The sequence below is a fragment of the Myotis yumanensis genome, unplaced genomic scaffold (genome assembly GCF_028538775.1).
Source record: "Myotis yumanensis isolate MYYU_CA2020_CCGP unplaced genomic scaffold, mMyoYum1.0.hap1 SCAF_6, whole genome shotgun sequence".
NCBI classification, from domain to species: Eukaryota; Metazoa; Chordata; class Mammalia; order Chiroptera; family Vespertilionidae; genus Myotis; species Myotis yumanensis.
Genome location: NW_027223757.1, coordinates 71,668,165 through 71,687,074, shown reverse-complemented (window position 1 = coordinate 71,687,074; position 18,910 = coordinate 71,668,165). Strand labels below are relative to the sequence as shown.

The window sequence follows — 18,910 nt, the reverse complement described above, 5'->3', positions numbered from 1 at the left end:
AAATCAACTCCAATTTGTTTGTGTTCCTCTAAGTAGAGCATCAATAGCTTTTGGGCAAAATAAAACATTAAATTATCTTGCCAACTTGCTATAAATACTTGAAAATGATTGCTATTGGAATGAATAAACAGTTTTGAAATTTCCTTGTGTAAAAAGCTGATGCATTTTTGCTGACTAATGGAATATCTATGTTTACATCATGTCAAGAATCTCCAGTATTTGGAAAAATGAATGGAGCTAACGGCTCTCTGCTCTTGAGGACATGTTCAAGCTCTTTAGCCTGGCATTTAAGATCCTTCCTCCTCTGCCCCCTATCTGTCTGTGAAGCTCACAAATGTCCAGTTGCAGCTAAGTTTTTTTCATATATAATCCTTTGAACGTATCTATTACTTCCTTCACCTCTAAGATTTATCTTCTTTTTTTCTTCTTCTTTAGGTTTTTCAATCATGGAATAAATTTTCTCTTTTTACCCTTCTTAAAATCCAACTGCCTCTTGACTTGGTCACTCTAAATCATCTATGTTACATGCCAACTTCTCTAAAAAGGCTCCCTTTATCTTCTAAACAATGCCTCTGCCTTTAGAACTATAGTATTTTATACCACTTAATTCTATGTTATGTTGTTGTCATTATATTTGTGCAGTATTATTTTTCCCTTTCCTCCAGATTGTAATGTCCTAATAGTAGAGGCCATGATTCACATACATCTTTGAATCACTATCAACAGCACTACCCTATCCTATATATAACATAGCAATTGTTCATTATACAGTAGTTGAATAACTGTTGAATGAATTATGGTTTTTCTTTAGAAGTAGGAAATAGTGTAGAAAAACTTGTTATAAAATATGAAATTAAATTTGTTTTCCAATAAATAAACATGAAGAAAAAATTAAGGGAGGACTGTTGAAGACATAAGCAAAAGGGATATGTGGACCTTGTTAAGATACTGATTTGAACAAACTAATTGTAAAGGAGCATCTTTGAAACAACATTTGGAGACCTGTGTATATGGAATGAGTAATAGATGATATTTAGGATCTATGACAAATACATGCTCATTATGTCAAAAATAATTCTTATCATTTAGAAATACATACTAAATTATTTACACATTAAATGTTTAATTTAAAATATTCCAATAAAAAGTATGAGAGATAATAAAACAGTTGACTATGTTTGATGAAATATTGATAATTATTGAAGCAGTGTTAAGGATGCATAGTGTTCATTATGTTACATCTCCCTACTTCAGTGTAAGTTTAAATAATATTTCCATAAAAATTAAAAAATATGTTATGTGTTGTAGGAGAGTAACCTTTTAATCACTCTCACAGTAGCAGAATAATCTTTCAGTCATTAAGATGTTACCTATAAGAGACTCCAGTAACTTGAATAAATTTTCATTTACAGTGTTTAACCCAGGGGTGGGCAAACTTTTTGACTCGAGGGCCACAATGGGTTCTTAAACTGGACTGGAGGGCCGGAACAAAAGCATGGATGGAGTGTTTGTGTGAACTAATATAAATTCCCAAAGTAAACATCATTACATAAAAGGGTACGGTCTTTTTTTTTTTTTTTTTTTTTTTTTAGTTTTATTCATTTCAAACGGGCCGGATCCGGCCCGCGGGCCATAGTTTGCCCACTGCTGGTTTAACCCAACACTTAGAACCAATTCAACATGTAAAACCATTACAGTAGTTGCACAATATCCTACTTCCTCATATGCCACAGAAGACTATTTGGTAGTGAGTCTTAATTTTTATCCTTAAGGACCCCATTTTTATTATTCATGATTGTATAATAGTGAAGTAGTCAACCACTAACCCAAAATGACTTACTCACTTATTCTGAGATTGACCAACAACCTTATAAAAAGCAAAGAATTCTTTTCCCCCTCATTTGCTGAACTGGATCCACTCATCATCAATGTCATGGAAGGCAAATGCTGTGAATAAACTTTCCTTTAACAGATATTCCAAAAATCAGGTACGTTTTTATGTAAGTCATAGACTTGGCCAAGTAGAAAATGCTAAAGAAAGATGGCAGGGACAGAAAACAGAACACTAGACTTAGCTATTGTCAAGTTTTTCATACTCATTCCTGTCCTTGCATCTTTGTTGACACTTTCCTAGACAAGGTCTTTAGCATTTGTTCAGGAAAGGATTCAAAGCCTCTAACCTTGATTACCTCCATTAGCATGCCCCAAATCACACCTCCCCCCAAAGAGTATAAAATCTGTTATATTCTTGTGCTTGATAAAGAAACACAACCTTGAAAGAAGTCCTCTATACTCCCAGCTTTCTACCACCAGTATGCCCTTTCTTCCATTGACAGGGGTGCACCTCCGTTTTTCTGTGGGTTACATCAAAGCTTTCCTGTGGGTTTTTGCTTCTAATCATTTCCTCTCCAACACACACTATCAGGTACTTCCAGATTATGTTTCCTAAAATATAGCACTTATCATACCACTCCCATGTTCAAAACTCTCAGTGGCTCACCATTGCTTATACATATATAAAAATAAAGGTCAACTTTTGCTCACTCAGCATTTCAGGCCTCATGAATCTGTAGAATCTAATTGTGACTTCTTTTAAAAACTGTGAACCAATAGAACCAGTAGCTAGCCCTTCCCTGAAAATTCTCTATACTTCTGGGCCTCAATTCTTTGTCTTATTAGTGTTCCTATTGTTTAACGCATCTCTTTCCATTCATTTCCAGTTGAGACACCCTCCCCAAAGGCTCTCCTGGTCCTTGTCAGCATCGGCCTCTTACTCTGTAAGTTTCTACAGAGTTCTATCTTTCTTGGGAATTTTTCTTCTCACTGTATTATAACATGGTATAAGCTTAATTTCTCCATTCAGCAATAAGCTTTTCAGGACACAACTTATCTATTTCATCTCTGTGTCCCTAATCTTTAGCAGAGTGGTCTGTGCTTAGAACATGTTTAATAAATATTGCCTAAAAGGCTGGTGGAGGGATATTACAAAAGTATATGCAAAGACAGTTAGAAATCAAGGCAAAACAGTGCTTTCACAAATTTAAAACATTATGATGTTTAAAATCTAGTTACCCAGTGCATTGTCACCATTTAAATAGGGGCTGTGCCAGGCATTAGACCAAGTGCATTCTTTGCATTGTCATGTTTAATCTCAATTCAATAACTTTCTAGATGAGAAAACTGAAACTGAGACTTGGAGAGATTAGGTAACTTGTCTGTAAACGGTCTGATTCAAATCCAGGTTTGCCTGAAATGAAACACAGTCACTTTTCTAATATTAAATGTTTCAGGGAAGCCCTAGGATTTAGCAAATATAACTCCAAGGATACCCAAGGGACAAAAAAGAAAAAGGCTCAAACAGAAGATACCTCCCTTTCACAGCCCCTACTTTGACAACAGAAGCTTCTTTTTTCTTTTCTTTTTCTTTTTCTTTTTTTTTGCTGTGAAGTTTATTTTTCATTTTTACCTGCAATGCAGGAATTCACTTTCTTATTTTCATTATTTATTTTATTACTTATTATCTTATACCCAAGGGTTTCACATATTTAACTTGTTGACGTTATATACCTATACCTATACCTATACCTATATCTAATCTATATCTATATCTATGCCTATGCCTATATCTATCTATATCTATTCTTTCACTTAATATAATAAGTTGCATTTTCTTCCCCAAAATAGGCATGACATCACCCTCATCCCTATTTAAAGAATGTAATTATATTCATTATATTCATATATATATATATATGTTAGAATCAATTTCTAAGTCTCACAAGAAAGTAAATTTCATTACTTGGTAGTCTCAATTTCAACTTGTCCCAGATAGTTTTGGTTCTTTCCAGAAATTCTTCAATCCTAAGATGAGAACATCATTGGGATACTTAAAATTTAATTCTTTAAAGCCAACTCCAAAAAGGAATTTAAAAAGTTATTTGGCCCCATGGAAGAGAGCTCATTTTGAATATGTAAATTCTGGTGTTTATGTGTATGTGTTTTCCGATATACATACATATACACATAAATATATAATTATATATTTTTACATATATATAATATTTTTTAAAAGTTCTTTAGTTACAGGTTATATCATTAACTATAGATCAGAAATTGCAAAAAAGATTGAAAAAAAACACATTTCTTCTGGGGATGAGGGAGAATGTTTTCATGAATAAATGTGGTATTTAAGTAGTCCATGGAGATTTGGTATTGGCAATAGATAACCTTATTAATATTCATGTCAGTATTTTCCAAAGCATTTCCTGGAGTGTTGGCCCCATAAGATGCTATTGTATTTAGAAGGGGGAAGAGGAGAGATCTGTGGTCAAATTGTTGGGAAAACTACATTCCCTCTTGGGACATAAAGTATAACAGCATATTAAAGGTTCAGAAATATTTGACAAGAAAAAAGTGTTTAACTTTATGTTCCCAAATCTTTAAATAATGGATCACCCTTTCTTTATATAACCATTGATAACACCCCTAATTATCCAGGTAAGTAGAACTGTGCTATTAAGGCTGATCATTGTAATGCATCTCTCATAGTCCTTGCCATAACACACACATTTTTGTGCTTTGTACAGTTTCTTGTGTTTTTATTGAGTGTGACATTTACAAGTGTATGATTATGGAAAGTTATTTAATCTAAGCCTCGGTTTCCTTATTTGTAAAATAGGGATACCATAACCCCTATTCGGGAGGTTGTTGAAAGTATTAAATGAGTCGGTCCATGCACAGTGCTTCGAAACATGTCCAGTCACCTGATAATGACATGACCTTGGATAATTCCTGCAGACCAGCTAGAAATCATTCATATTTCCACACAAAGGCAATCTGTCCTTTTGGTAGTTTCCAATTACAGCAGCGGTTCTCAACCTGTGGGTCGCGACCCCTTTGGCGGTCGAACGACCCTTTCACAGGGGTCGCCTAAGACCATCCTGCATATCAGATATTTACATTATGATTCATAACAGTAGCAACATTACAGTTATGAAGCAGCAACGAAAATAATTTTATGGTTGGGTCACAACATGAGGAACTGTATTTAAAGGGCCTGAAGGTTGAGAACCACTGAATTACAGGAATGTTATGTGAATGAGCACACAGTGCTGTAAACAGAGTGTTTTTGTTTTGTTTTGTTTTGTTTTGTTTCCACAGTAAACTCTAGAAAGTTCCCAGAGCACTGGGAACCTTAAAACAGGTGGTGTGGAGAGCCCTCCCAGATCCAGAGGAGTAGAAAGGGCCAGATCTGCACAGGATGTGTCTGTCCCTCAGGTAATAGCTACCTTTGTTCTCCTGTGTTGCTTTTTGTGTGGTTTAAAACAAATACACCATTTCCTTCTTACCTCTAGAGCAGTGGTTCTCAACCTTCCTAATGCCGAGACCCTTTAATACAGTTCCTCATGTTGTGGTGACCCCCAACCATAAAATTATTTTTGTTGCTACTTCATAACTGTAATTTTGCTACTGTAAACAATATGTAATTATATATGTGTTTTCCGATGGTCTTAGGCAACTCCTGTGAAAGGGTCCTTTGACCCCCAAAGCGGTTGCGACCCACAGGTTGAGAACCTCTGCTCTAGAGGATCATTTATTACATAAGAAAACAAACATTTATGTGGGTATTACTTTTGTTATACAAATGTATAGGATAGTACTTGGGAATTACAGAGAGGTGCTGTAGTACATATTATTGATCTGTCCATTATGAAGAAGATAATTATTCTGATTTCTTTAACTTACAGAGTTGTAAAGTATATGGCCTTTGTAATTTGGCTTTTGAATATGGTCAGAAAAGTTTATGAGGTTCCTTGACAACCATGATACAATCTTTACCTTCCAAAAAAACACACTTTGTTCACCTACACAACCAGAAAGATTTATCAGGTACTAGAGGCCTGGTGCACGAATTCGTACACCAATGGGGTCCCTAGGTCTGCGGGATCAGGCTGAAACTGGCTCTCTGACATCCCCCAAGGGGTCCTGGATTGCAAGAGGGCGCAGGCCAGGCAGAGGGACCCCATCAGTGCACGATCAGGGCTGGAGAGGGTCATGGCAGGTTGGCCAGCTGGGGAGGGACCGTGGGAGGGCTCCAGGGCGTGTCTGGCCCATCTCGCTCAGTCCTGATTGGCCAGACTCCAGCAACAAGCTAACCTACTGGTCGGAGAGTCTGCCCCTTGGTGGTCAGTGCACATCATAGCAAGAGGTTGAGCAGCCTTAGCATATCATTAGCATATGACGCTTTTATTGGTTGAGTGGCTGACTGGTCAACCAGACACTTAGCATATTAGGCTTTTATTATATAGGATTTGTACTCCTTTGTGTCTAACTTTTATCAAGAAATAAAGAACAAGTAGAAAATGAGTACTTAAATATATGGTATATATTTAAATGTGCAACTACTATTGTCTTTATAACCTCTACTGCTATAGATCTAATGATAAAGTAAGATCACTGAGAAATGATTGTGAAAGCATTGTGTAAATAATAATTTATTATAAATATATGTATACTGATAGCAACAATAAATTGGTGTGTTGGATTTTTATACTGAAATCTATAATTTTACTTGTTTATATCTCAAAGAGGGGCCAACCTTAGTCAGTATTTTCACAAACAGAGATAAATAAATCAAAACATATGTTTATGTAAGTTAATATGTAATTATCTACAGTTATATAATCATAGATAATTACTTAGCATAAATACAGAATTCTAAAACATTCATTAACCATTCCTCCCAGCCATAGAAATTAATTCAGTTCAGTTATTCGTTGTACACATACATTTTAAAAAATAAATTGTAAGGCACATTACATTTTTAAATTTTAATATCAGGATGCTTCTCATAATCAAGAGCACAAAATTGTTCTGGTTATTTACCTTTTATACTGAAAAATCTTTTATTAATTATGTCTTACAATCAATTTTGTTTCATAATGAAGGAAGTAGAGGATATTGTACCACCACATGTCAGAATCATTTTGTGGATATAAGTTTATATTACTCAATTAACCTTCATGATCTTTTATGCTTTCCATTTGTTTGTTTTTTTGCTGTGAAGTATTTATGAATGCTTATTCTGCCTTAGTAATTTTTAAAAAATATGTTTTTATTGATTTCAGAGAGAGGAAGGGAGAGGAAAGAGAAACATCAATGATCAGAGAGAAACATCAATTGTTGCTTCCTGCATGCCCCCTACTAGGGATTCAGCCTGAAACCCCAGCATGTGCCCTGATGGGGATAGAACCATGACCTCCTATTTCATGGGTTGACACTCAACCACTGAGCCACATCAGCCTTGCTCTACCTTAGTCATTAAATTCAGTGATGTAGAAGTCACAGACCTCCTCAATATTGGTTAATTTTTGTTTTCAAAGGCCAAATTGTGAATGATGAACATGTATCTTAGTGAAAAATATATGGAAGCAATGTTATAACACATCCATAATATTCGTGGACAAGCTTTGCTCCCTCAAATGATAATCAAAAGGTAACTACATTGAAATCACAAAAAGGGGATCTAGTTAATAATAAAGAATTGTCTCAGATCTTATATAACTTGACCTAAAATGCTATTGTTCTTTATTCAAAAAAAAAATTGTAAAGGAGCAGTACCGAATTAATGTAATATTATGCCACCTTGAGTTTGTCTGGAATTAGCTACCTTTCTAATTACTTGAAATATTTTCACATTATTTCATTATCGCTGCATATATGTAAGTCCATTGCCCTAATGTCTTTATTTAGGATGGAGGTAGAACCTAACTTCAGATTGAGAAGGAGAAATGGATAGTAGTACCATCATCATGAACACATGATGAACTAATGTTCCCCAGCCTCTTGAAGACTTCCATCACCACATTAGCAGCCCATTCTAACACAGTCAGATGGTGTGATTCATTCACTTGTTCAGTCAAATTCTGAACATTTTTGTTTAGCAATACTATGGTGGATATCTGGAATTTAGAGATAAACACATGTTTTGTCTTTGAGGAGAGCCTCATGTGGAGACTGACAAATAAATAGGTACTTCCTGTAACTTGTGGTAGAAGAATAACATAGATAAACCCAGTAGCAGAGAGGGAGGGCAGTCATTCTGGCACAGCATGGCTTAGTAGAGGAGGAGACAGGGTTTTGTCCCAAAGGAACCAGTATCTGGCCTGAGTCATAGAATATGAGGAGAAATTCACCAAGGGGCTATAGTTGTACGTTTTTTCTCTTTACTAGAGCTCACATTGTGAAACTTCAGATTTAGTCCTGGGCCCTCTTTCTTTCTTTCTGTACTCTTCTCCTGAAATAATATCATTGATTCTCATGGTCTTAAGGCCATCTCTATACTAATTATTTCCATCTCGTCATCTGAAGTCAGATCTTTGAGCTTCTGTAGAGGGTTAAAGAGATTTTGCAGTGGATCAAGGGGAAAAATGACCACAAGATGGCAGTAGCACACACAAATTTTATTGGGAGCTGCTTTGACAAATTCACTGGGGAGAAGTCCCTCAGAGCAGGAGTCTATTCAGAGACAAAGGCTCAGGGCAGCTATGCAGAAATGGAGGAGGACTAGGGGATTCCTGGGAGAGGGTGGTTGGAGAAGGGACTTCTGAATGTGGGCCGAGTCACCAAGCTGCATGGCGGGCAGTCTCTGGGTCAGAGAGCTCTGAAGGGCAGCGGTGGTTTGGGGTCCTTATGGCTTGGGTTTAGCTATTGCTATCAGATGTGGGGTGAGATTTTGCAAAGGTATGCAAAACAGGCAGGTGCTAAATGGCTAAAAAAATCTGCTTGTTTGGCCTATTTAAAAAATAAATGGGTGTGTAAAAATTTGATTTTTTTCCACTGGCTGATTTTTGGGTCTCAGCCTCCAATGAAGAAATAAAAGACCTAGGAGCCAATACATACAAGCCATCTTTGGCAGGTTTGTATAACAGCTTCACATCAGTATCGAAAGCTTATCTAACATCTCCATTCGGGCATCACATAAGTTTCTTGAAATTAACCTGATCAAGACAGAACTCCTGGTACTTCTCCAGTTTTTCCTTCTCAGTAAATGGAATCATCATCTAATATTTGAGGCAGAAACTTAAGTCATACATGATTCCTACCTTTTCAATTTAATTCATCAAATTTTGTCATTTCCATCTTCTAATCATCTCTCATATCTAGTTCTCTGCATCCCCACTGCCAACACTTAAGATTAAGCCACAAATCTCTCTTGCTTGGATTACTCTAATATCCAGCTAGGTTGTCTTCTTACTTTACTCATAGCCCCTTTCCATAAATTCCTCAAGAGTTTCTTGTGTTGCTTCCTCAGAAAGGCCTTCTGTAATTGGCCTAAGATAGCCCTCACCCTCCCTACTACCCATTCTCATTAGTCTATCTCAAGCTCTCCATTTATTTCCAGCATAATGATGATCTCAACATGTAATTGAAATATTATGTGTTTTGTTCATTGCTTCAAACCTCCTCTAAATGCTAGGCTTCATGAAAACAGAGACTTTGCCTTGTTCATTTCCTTTTTTGTTTGTTTTATTGCTTATTTTTTGACTTAGTTTTTAGTGCAATGCCTGATACATAATAGAAACTAATGGATATTTGTCAAATACATATATATGTTAATAAAGAACAAATAAGCTGGGGAGGGTGTAGTCAGGTGAGAAAGTTTCTTTTTCTTTTTTTTAAGTGTTAAATGTGTTATTGTATTACATATACAGTTTAACAATATGGAAAATTTTTAATGCCTTTTTTGATGAGGTAAAGGACTTCAAACAACTCAGGGGACTATGAATAGCCTTTGAATGAACAGGTTTCAAAATAATTCGATTAAATTACTTCTGATTCCTTTACAAGACTGGGGATTATTAAAAAGTTGATTGTAATTGGCAGTTTTCCAATTTTTTTTTAGATTAAGAAAGAGGAAATAAGAGTAATCATCATAATTAGGTATTTAAAAGGTACATGAAGGAATATATTCTACCAGGAGTAAAAAAGAAAGAAAAACTGCTTACCAAGAGGACATAAAAATCTTAGAATTCTGACCTTCAATCATGCCTTTTCACATTGATGATGCATCTACTGCTATATCTTTTTCCTGCTTACTATTACTTATGTATTCATTGTCTCTCTGTTTTCTTTCCCTTTCTCGTGCTTAATGGAAATGCATCTATTCTGTATTAGAAGTAAACCTGCCTTGATTCGGAGATGGTGGCAAAAATAGTGACATCAAGAATAAGAGCATGATTACTGAACACTTACTGAATATCTACTGTGTGCCAGGCATTATTCTAAGGGCTTTACATATTCAAGCTTATTTAATCCCATAAGAAGTCCTATGAGTTAGGTATTATTATCTCCAATTTACAGAGACAAGGAGTTAACAGAGACAAAGCAGGTTCCATGACTTGCCTACCATCTCCAGAGAGTGGAGTGAGAACTTGAAACCAGTCTGTCCTCACAGTCCCTGTTGTCAGCCACCATCCTCTACTGCTTCCTCCCATAGTTATGCCACACTCCTTCTGTTTAGTGATCAGAACTGTTATGTAGGAGAAAGGATTGCACATGCTACAGGTATATTCTAAAGATACCAGGGTTGTGTTCAGAGAGAAGAAAAAGAAGTTTGTAACAGTAAATGTAGGGATGCCTTATTAATTTTTTGAAAATAATTAACTTTTTGCTAAGATATTTGTAGTCTTTCTTAGTGGGTAGCACCAACAGTGGATAGCAGAGACTTCCTTGTCTTCCCCTTCCCCCTCTCGATAAAAACCAACTGAGAAGTCTGTGAGCCTCTTTCTGGGAGGAGATACTATCCATCCATGAAATTTTAGAGATTAGCACCTTGGCTCCTGTCTTTTTCTATTCTTCTACTCCTCTTTTCTTTTTTTTTTTTATAGGAAGACTTAAGATCTGATATGACTAAGACTGGAAAGAATTCTCTGCTCTTACAGCTTCATTCATTCACATTATTTATTCAACAAATATTTCTGATAACCCATGATGTGCCAGGCTCTGTGTTAGGCTTGGGTGTCACGTAGTGAAGCAAGTCCTTGTGAAGGAATTATGTGGATGGAAAGAGAAAATGAAAGCATAAAACACACACATATGTACCCTCACACATATGGGTGTTTTCTGTATTACCTATACACATATGTGCATATACTTTATATCTACTATATATTTCATTTATTTGTATAAATTTAACATTTTTATTTATGTGTTTATTCTACATATACTTTATATATAACTATACCTATTTATATAGGTATAAATATATGTATATATGCATAAATACATTTAACTTCTTTATTTATATGCTTATTCTACATATACTTTATATATATGTTATGTAAATGTATATAGTTATGAATTATCCTAAGTGCTATAAAAAAAATGAACAGGTCTAGTAATAAAGAACCAATTATCAAAGATGGGGATTACTCAAAGGGCCATAGTGAGTCCCCGAGAGAGGTGGTTTAGGGATATTCCTGGCTTTAGAGAAAAGTGGTAAAAGGGTCTTGAAGCCCCTGGGCTGCCCAGCCAGGCCCATGGACTCTGGACTGGAATAAAGGAAGTACCCAGAGCCATGTCCTGTGTGATTGACCTAACACCCAAGGGTCTAGCTGCAGAGTGAACTCAGCAATGTGTTCATTTGACAAGGACTAAAAATGCTGGCACAGATATTGATAAAATCCAGAAGATATTTAGTTCACAAGTGGTGTGAACATTCTATGAGGAGATAGAAAATGTACTTCAGACCACAAAGCTATGAGTTTAATTGGGTAGAATAAACAGATGCATGAGAAATGACACTGGAGGCAATGGACCAAAATGTACAAAGAGAGCCATTATCTATGGAATAAAAGAGCATGATTGAGCTCATCCTTTCCAAGGGAAATGAGTCAGAGACATGGAATTTACTTAATTGATGGTGGAAGCAGCGGGAATATAGTTGGATGGACACTGAAAATAAGGGTTCAAATTTAGGAAGACAAACACAGAAAGAGGATGCAACTATAACGAAGGAGAACATAAACAAGACAATGAATTCAGAATCTTTGTCCTAAATGTGCTAAGGTGCTCCCATTCCTCTTGTGTGCCTCGTTCCCTATTTATCAATGTTGGTCAACAAAACACAGGAACTTCTATATGTGGGGCACAAACACTAGGCATTTTGTGAAATAGCCAGTGTCTGCTATATGTTTGCTGGCAAAAAATGTTCCTAGTGCAAAAAACAAAACAAAAACAAACCAATCAAAACCTTTCATCCTGTGTTCCAAAATACTAAATTTGGCCAGCACGAGAGGCCTTGGAACTGTCAGAATATTTTTCAGAAATAGTACAACAAATATATTTTGAATGATTCCTAAGTGCCTAGAAAGTTACAGAGCACGGGACTGCAGAGATGAAACATGGTCTTCATAGTCCTTTCATTTTGGAGCATAAAAGCTAATGGGAGACAGAGACATAGTGTATTTCAGACAATGCAGTATGTGGGCATGGACAAGGACAAGTGGAGTCGCCCAGACAATGAGTACGGAAGTTCAGATAACACTCCTGGAAATGTGGTTATTTGGTGGAGAATTCATAACACAACAAAAGAAAATAGAAGAAAAAAAGATCATTTCAGGAAGGGGAGAAGCATTGGGCAATGCAATAGGATGGGGAGTGTGCAAAAAGGTGAACATGTTCACAAAATATTCTTTTTAGAAACTCCTCATCAATTTAGGTTTCAGTGTTCAAATTCCAAAATAAGTTTAACGAAAGCACAGGATGCGCATGCCTAGTTTGACACTCGTGCATTAAGAGTATATTCCTAGAATTAATTTAAACTCCCTAAAGCCATTTTAAAATTTGGAGTTGTTTCAGGGCCCAAATGTCTTTCCTTGGGAAGAAAGCAGCAGGAATAGAATTTTAGAATGCTAGCAGCTCACAGATCCATTTCCCACCCTGTCCGTCATCCCTGTGGAAATAAGCTGGGAACCCTGTCATCCTCTGTGACTTTCTAGGAAGGATACTACCATTTGGTAGCAGAACCACTCATAAATCAGCTCCCTGTGGTGAATTTGGGGAGTGTGGCTTGAAGAAGGGGGAGAGGCTGGACTAACATTCAAGTGTAATGGCTGAGTGTCTTGTTAGCAGAAATGAAGAAAAGTAATTTTTCTCTGCTTTCATCTTAGGAACATGGCACAGAGCAGACTCAAGGGAGGATCTTCGTTTAACTAAAGGAGAAGGGCTGCAAAGAGAACAGTGACTGTGGGCGTTCATACTCTAGATCAGCAGTTCTCAACCTGTGGGTCGTGACCCCTTTTGAGGGTCGAACGACCCTTTCACAGGGGTTGCCTAAGACCATCGGAAAACACATATATAATTACATATTGTTTTTGTGATTAATCACTATGCTTTAATTATGTTCAATTTGTAACAATGAAAATACATCCTGCATGATTCATAACAGCAGCAAAATTACAGTTATGAAGTAGCAATGAAAATAATTTTATGGTTGGGGGTCACCGCAACATGAGGAACTGTATTAAAGGGTCTCGGCATTAGGAAGGTGGAGAACCACTGCTCTAGAGGGTCCTCTGAGATCTTTGGGATGAACACAGAGTAACTGCACTTCCAACAGTGTACTTTGCCCAAGAATTCAGTTGAGCAGGAGCCTGTATTAGACCTCGGGTCAGTCAGGGTCCAATCAAGGAAAATAGGATTCACCTGGAATATATAAATGCCAGATTCTTATGCAGGTTATTGATGAAAGCCCGAAACAGGTAATGAAAGAGACAGAAGAAGCCAATCAGAGATAAGTGAGGCCAATAGATGTAGCAAGAGGAAAAGGTCATAACCAACCCCAGGCTGGAAGGACACTGGACGAGGGGGGAGGGACTTGGGTTACTTGGTGAGAGCCAGAACCATGGCAGGCTTCAGTGCTGCCTGGGAAGGTGCAGGAGGCAAAGGAATGTCCAGAGAAATGCCCTGGCTTCTCCCTTGTTCCCAAGTTCAAGTTTTCTGCCATTGCCCCCACCCCCAAGTCCCCATTGGCAGAAGCCAGCTGTGAGCCAATTGAGACAGTACTCTAGGAAGGGAAGCCTTGGGCTCAGACCTCTGTCCTGTGCATGTGGGGGGTGGGGAGCGGGAAAGAAGAGACAAGGAATGGATCCAAGGGCAGACTGGCCCAAGAACCAACTAGGAGAGTTAGGTTCTGGAGCTCCCAGGACTATTTTGCTGAAAAAAAGGAAGCCTGCATTCCAGAGACTGGATTCTCAGAAGGTTTGAGTCTAAGAAAAAATATCTTTTTACACATGTTTTCTCACTTTCTGGGCTTTGCTTGACCAGGTCATGGTAAAATGGGAACATCTACCATATTTTAATTTGGTGAGAAACACTCATCAGAAACTAGTTTTAATTTGGTGAGAAACACTCATCAAAAACAACAATCTGATTTTTGTCTCTAAAAGAAATTTCATTTTAAGATCCTATTTTGTAAAACTTTGCCGACCTGTAAGATTTTCTGTTTGTTGTGCTAGCACATTCTACAAATCAGAAAATCCTTGAATTATCAAACAAAGGCTTATTTGCCTAAATTACCATGTGGGCCTAACGTGAAGAAGTGGGTTTGTTTTGAGTCTTTGTGCATTTAGTGACCTGCGGTATTGTGATAAATGCCATTGCCTAAAACTATGCAGTAGGAAGCTTGGGCACCATCTGTGTTTGTTTCTGTGGGAGCAGTAACTGCCTAGAGAAAAATCTGATGCTCATTTCAAAGATGCAGTATAAACAAAATTCAAGATGATGCTTTCACATAATTATTCCACCTTTCATTTACATAGTACTTTATGCATCTCAGAGTGATCTGATGTGCTTTCATTGAATGGTTCTTCACAGGACTTGTGGAAGTTGTGTATGGGCTTCGGGAAGATAGAAAAGCTCAACCAGGAACAAAAACTGAAAATAGGAGTTTTTTAGTAAGAAACCATGTAGTCTCATCTCCCGTTGATATTAATAGAAAATATTTATTGAGCGCCTTCTCTGTGCCAGGCACTTTTAAAAGTATATCACATATATTAACTCATTTAATCATCAGAACAATTCTATGAAGTAGGTATTATTATGTTATCATTTTAAGGATAGACTAAGGCAAAGGGAGGTTAAGTCACAATTAGTAAGATATGAGCCTTAACTGTCTAACAAAATACTGTCTCAAGCAGTGTGTTCTTTAAATATGTACTCAGAAAGCTAAGCAACAAACTTAATCACAGAGACATATATTTTATATTGAGTGTCTTCTAACATATGCATGTAACTCAGTGGTGTACTGGCTCTCTGGGAAAAAAAAAAAAAAAAGCCCTGATGATTTGTGCCCTCCCCCCCAATTTACATATTGGAATCCTAACCTAATGCCCAATGGGATGGTGTTAGAAGAGGGAGCCTTTGGGAGGTGACTATGTTATGAAGGTTGTGTCTTCTTGAATGGAGTTCATGTTTTTCTAAAAGAGATCCCACAGAGCTCGCTAGCTACTTCAGCCATATGAGGATACAAGAAGTCTGCAGCCTAGAAAAAGGCCCTTGTTTGACCATGCTGGCACCCTGATCTCAGACTTCTAGACTCCAGACTCCAGAACTATGAGAAATAAATATATCCTATATAATAAAAGGCTATTATGCAAATTATCCCCTTGACCGGGAGTTCGACTGGGGGTTCAACTTGGAGTTTGACCAGGGGGTGGGGCTGATCTGCCAACTGCCCACGGCTCCTGCCCCTGGCCGGCCCCTCCCCTGATTGGCCCCACACACCCCAAATGGGGGCAGGGCCAGGTAGCCAACCCCTGTCCCAGCCAGTCCCACCCACTATCGGCCCAGATTGGGGGTGGGCTAGCTGGACACCACCTGTGCACGAATTCGTGCACTGGGGCTCTAGTGTTGTTTATAAGATACCCAGTCTGTGGCATTTTGTTGTAATACTTCAGACAGACTAAGACATAGCATTTGCCAATTTCCATGGTATAAGTACTCCCAGCAGCATCCACTTCAAGCTACCAGAGTGAAGCCACTAAATGCCTAGTTGAGAAGAAATGCACATGTCTGCATCTAGTGATCTCCTGAGCTTGTGGCTCTAGCACACCCCGGGCTGATTAAATTACTGTTGTACTCAAGGTATGCCATGGAGTTGATGATCCACCCTTGAGATGTTCTTCAAATGTGAATTCATTTTTATTTTCAGCTGTTTTATAAAATTCAATGTGAATTAAACTATTTTAGATATGTTCATGTATAATCACTGCTTAGAAAGAATAATGTAATCATGTCTATTTTCGGTATGTTTTTACTGATGATAATCAGGCTTGTCTGGGATGAGGTAATCACACAACAGCTGGAGAGGGGAGGCTGAAAAAGTGTAAGCATTTATATGATGGCTAGTAGATAATGCCTTGAGCCAGACATTTTCCAAACCATAGTTTCTTAGGTCATTTTGCAGCCCATCTATAACAATAAAAGCGTAATATGCTAATTAGACCAGACAGCCAAATGACCTTCCGGACATCCTTCTGGACAACCTTCTGGATGAAGCCAGGGCTGCAAGGGCCGAGCCCCTTGCACGAATTTCATGTATCAGGCCTCTAGTAGGGTTACTAAGATCCCAGTTAGCAATTTGGAAGGCTTGGGTTCTGGTCTAAATAAGAATTTCATGTGTCTCCTACAGAGTATGATCACCTCAAGAGTTCATCCATTAGTCCTTTAGGGAGGAGTGGCCACTTGTGTAACCTCATTAGCCAAACAGTGTCAACCAAACTAGACACATGGGGAGAGCCAACGAGGACTTCGCTTGAGTGGCTCTGAGGCTGAGCTCAGGCATCCAGTACTCTGGCAGTGGCTTTTGCCCAAGCTCCCCCTTCTGTATCCTCTCTGTTCTTTCTCTACTATCAACAGAGTATTTTTCTTTATTGTTAAAGCTGCATCACTACTAAAAACACTTTACAAACACATGTCCACAGCCACTCACTACAGGATGCCCTCCTCCTTATCCTCCAAAACACACAGATGAATAGTACAATCAAAGCTTTCTGTCATCAGCTCAGCATACTCTTTTTTCCATCTGTGTTTTGTTTTCCTTCCATTCTTTGTTCTTCCTATCATTCCTTCTTCCTCAAGAACCTGTTTTGAAAAGTATTATGAAATCCCACTGGGGGGATATGAATATCTCCTAACATTTCTTCTACAACATCAACAACAACAAAAAGTTAGGGAAGTTTGGCTTGGTTGGGGCTGGGTAGAGGTAATACAGTAATACAAAGTTTTGGTGATCTTTTTGACAGTCATGCCTTTAAAAATCCCTATTAACAACAAACCAAACAAAAACAAATAATCCCATTCCATAAAAAATGCTGGTCAGCAGATCGAACCTGGGAAAGTGTGGGAAGCCTTGTTCCTCCCATTGACAGGATGGCAATTGCGTGCTCCTCCCTCTGGAAAGACTGGCCTGAGAAGAGGGATTTGCCTGCTGTTCTGGTCATAAACATGGATGGAGAAGGTCCCTTGCAACTCCTTTGCCTTTTCCACATTTTTCTTTCCCTTCAGTCTTTATTTCAGATATAATGTTAATAATATATACAAGCTTTCAAGCAAGACTTTAAACCTGAGTTGCATGTAGCCATGATGTAGATATATTACTAGATAATGGAACATTCCCAGGTATTTATTGTTGTAAGTTTTATTATCTATATAAGCCAATTGGAAATCTGGAATGCAGAAAAAGCAACCTCAAAGGCAAGATTTAATTTTGAACTAAAAAAGGAAAAGAAGAAAAAGTTCTGTTCCACCAACCTCTTATCCATATCTGACCTTTCACTGAAATCGCATCTCTTCTATAAGCCATCTTTTAAAATCTCAGCCTAAATGGACCTCTTCTTTTGTAATCTGCATAATTAGCATGTTAATATGCTCCACCTGTATTTTAATCCAATGGTTGTTATTCATAGTGCACTTCAGAATCACCTGTGGAGTTAAAAAATACACAGTTTCAGGCTTCAACATCACAAACTTATTCAGTCAAGGCAGGAACAGTCTAGCATCTGTATTTTTAAAACACAACACACATAACACACTCGCAGTTAAGAACAACAGTTCAAATTACACTAGACGATTTGGCATCTTATAATGACACATAATCTATTTGTGCATTTATGTGATCATATCCCCAAGTGAACTGAATCGTCTTACATAGAACTTTTTCTGCACTAGTAAGAATTTCCACACTTCTTGTTAGAAAAAATAACAAAGAATTTCAATGACCTCTGTATAAGACTATCATATCTGTTTTTCTATTCATATTCTTTAAATAGTGGTGGGAAAAATTTGATCATGAACAAACATCATGTATTCATCTTTATTTAATACTGCTTTTCAGAAAGTTTCAGGGCAATTCCTAAAGACTTTCAGAGAAGGAAGCTCTTCCTAGCACAGTGCAGTGAAACTTACCTTGGTTCAAATCCAAATTCTCTTCTCATTTGTCCTATGGTGAGGAGAAAAACAAAAGATAAAAGTTGTAAAGTGCACGCCATTAGTAAACTCAGTACGTTGCAGGATAGCTTACAGAATATGAGGTGTTAGGGAAGTCTCTTGGCCCCGTGAACTTCCTTCAGCATCAGCTTTCGTGCCTGACATCCTGGTAATCAGTTACTCCAGAGATGTCTCATCTAGTCATAGAACGTCCGGTGGAGAGGCCTGCTGAAATAACTAATCCCACAGTCTTCATTTTTAACTGCTGAACCAACTTAGGGCTAATAGCTAAAGCAATTTATACACTTTTTTTTTTTTCTGTCAAAAGCTTTATTGTTTCCATTTGGTCCACTGCATGGGAGAGGGCTTCAGGGTGGTTAAAAGAATGGCTAGTGGTTTCGGGAAGAGGCTCAGGCAAAAG

At 37.7% G+C, this 18,910-nt stretch overlaps 1 protein-coding gene across 3 annotated transcripts in view; it reads right to left on the bottom strand.

Moving 5' to 3' along the window:
- The window catches only part of KHDRBS2 (KH RNA binding domain containing, signal transduction associated 2), a 564,684-nt gene that overhangs the window by 8,037 nt on the left and 537,737 nt on the right, over positions 1-18,910 (bottom strand). For all 3 annotated transcript variants that reach the window (XR_011471860.1, XR_011471859.1, XR_011471861.1), the window contains 2 exons: positions 18,469-18,502; positions 17,815-17,985 (listed from right to left, as the gene is read on the bottom strand). The gene's annotated coding sequence lies outside the window, so the exon portion shown is untranslated. The remainder of the gene's footprint in view (positions 1-17,814; positions 17,986-18,468; positions 18,503-18,910) is intronic.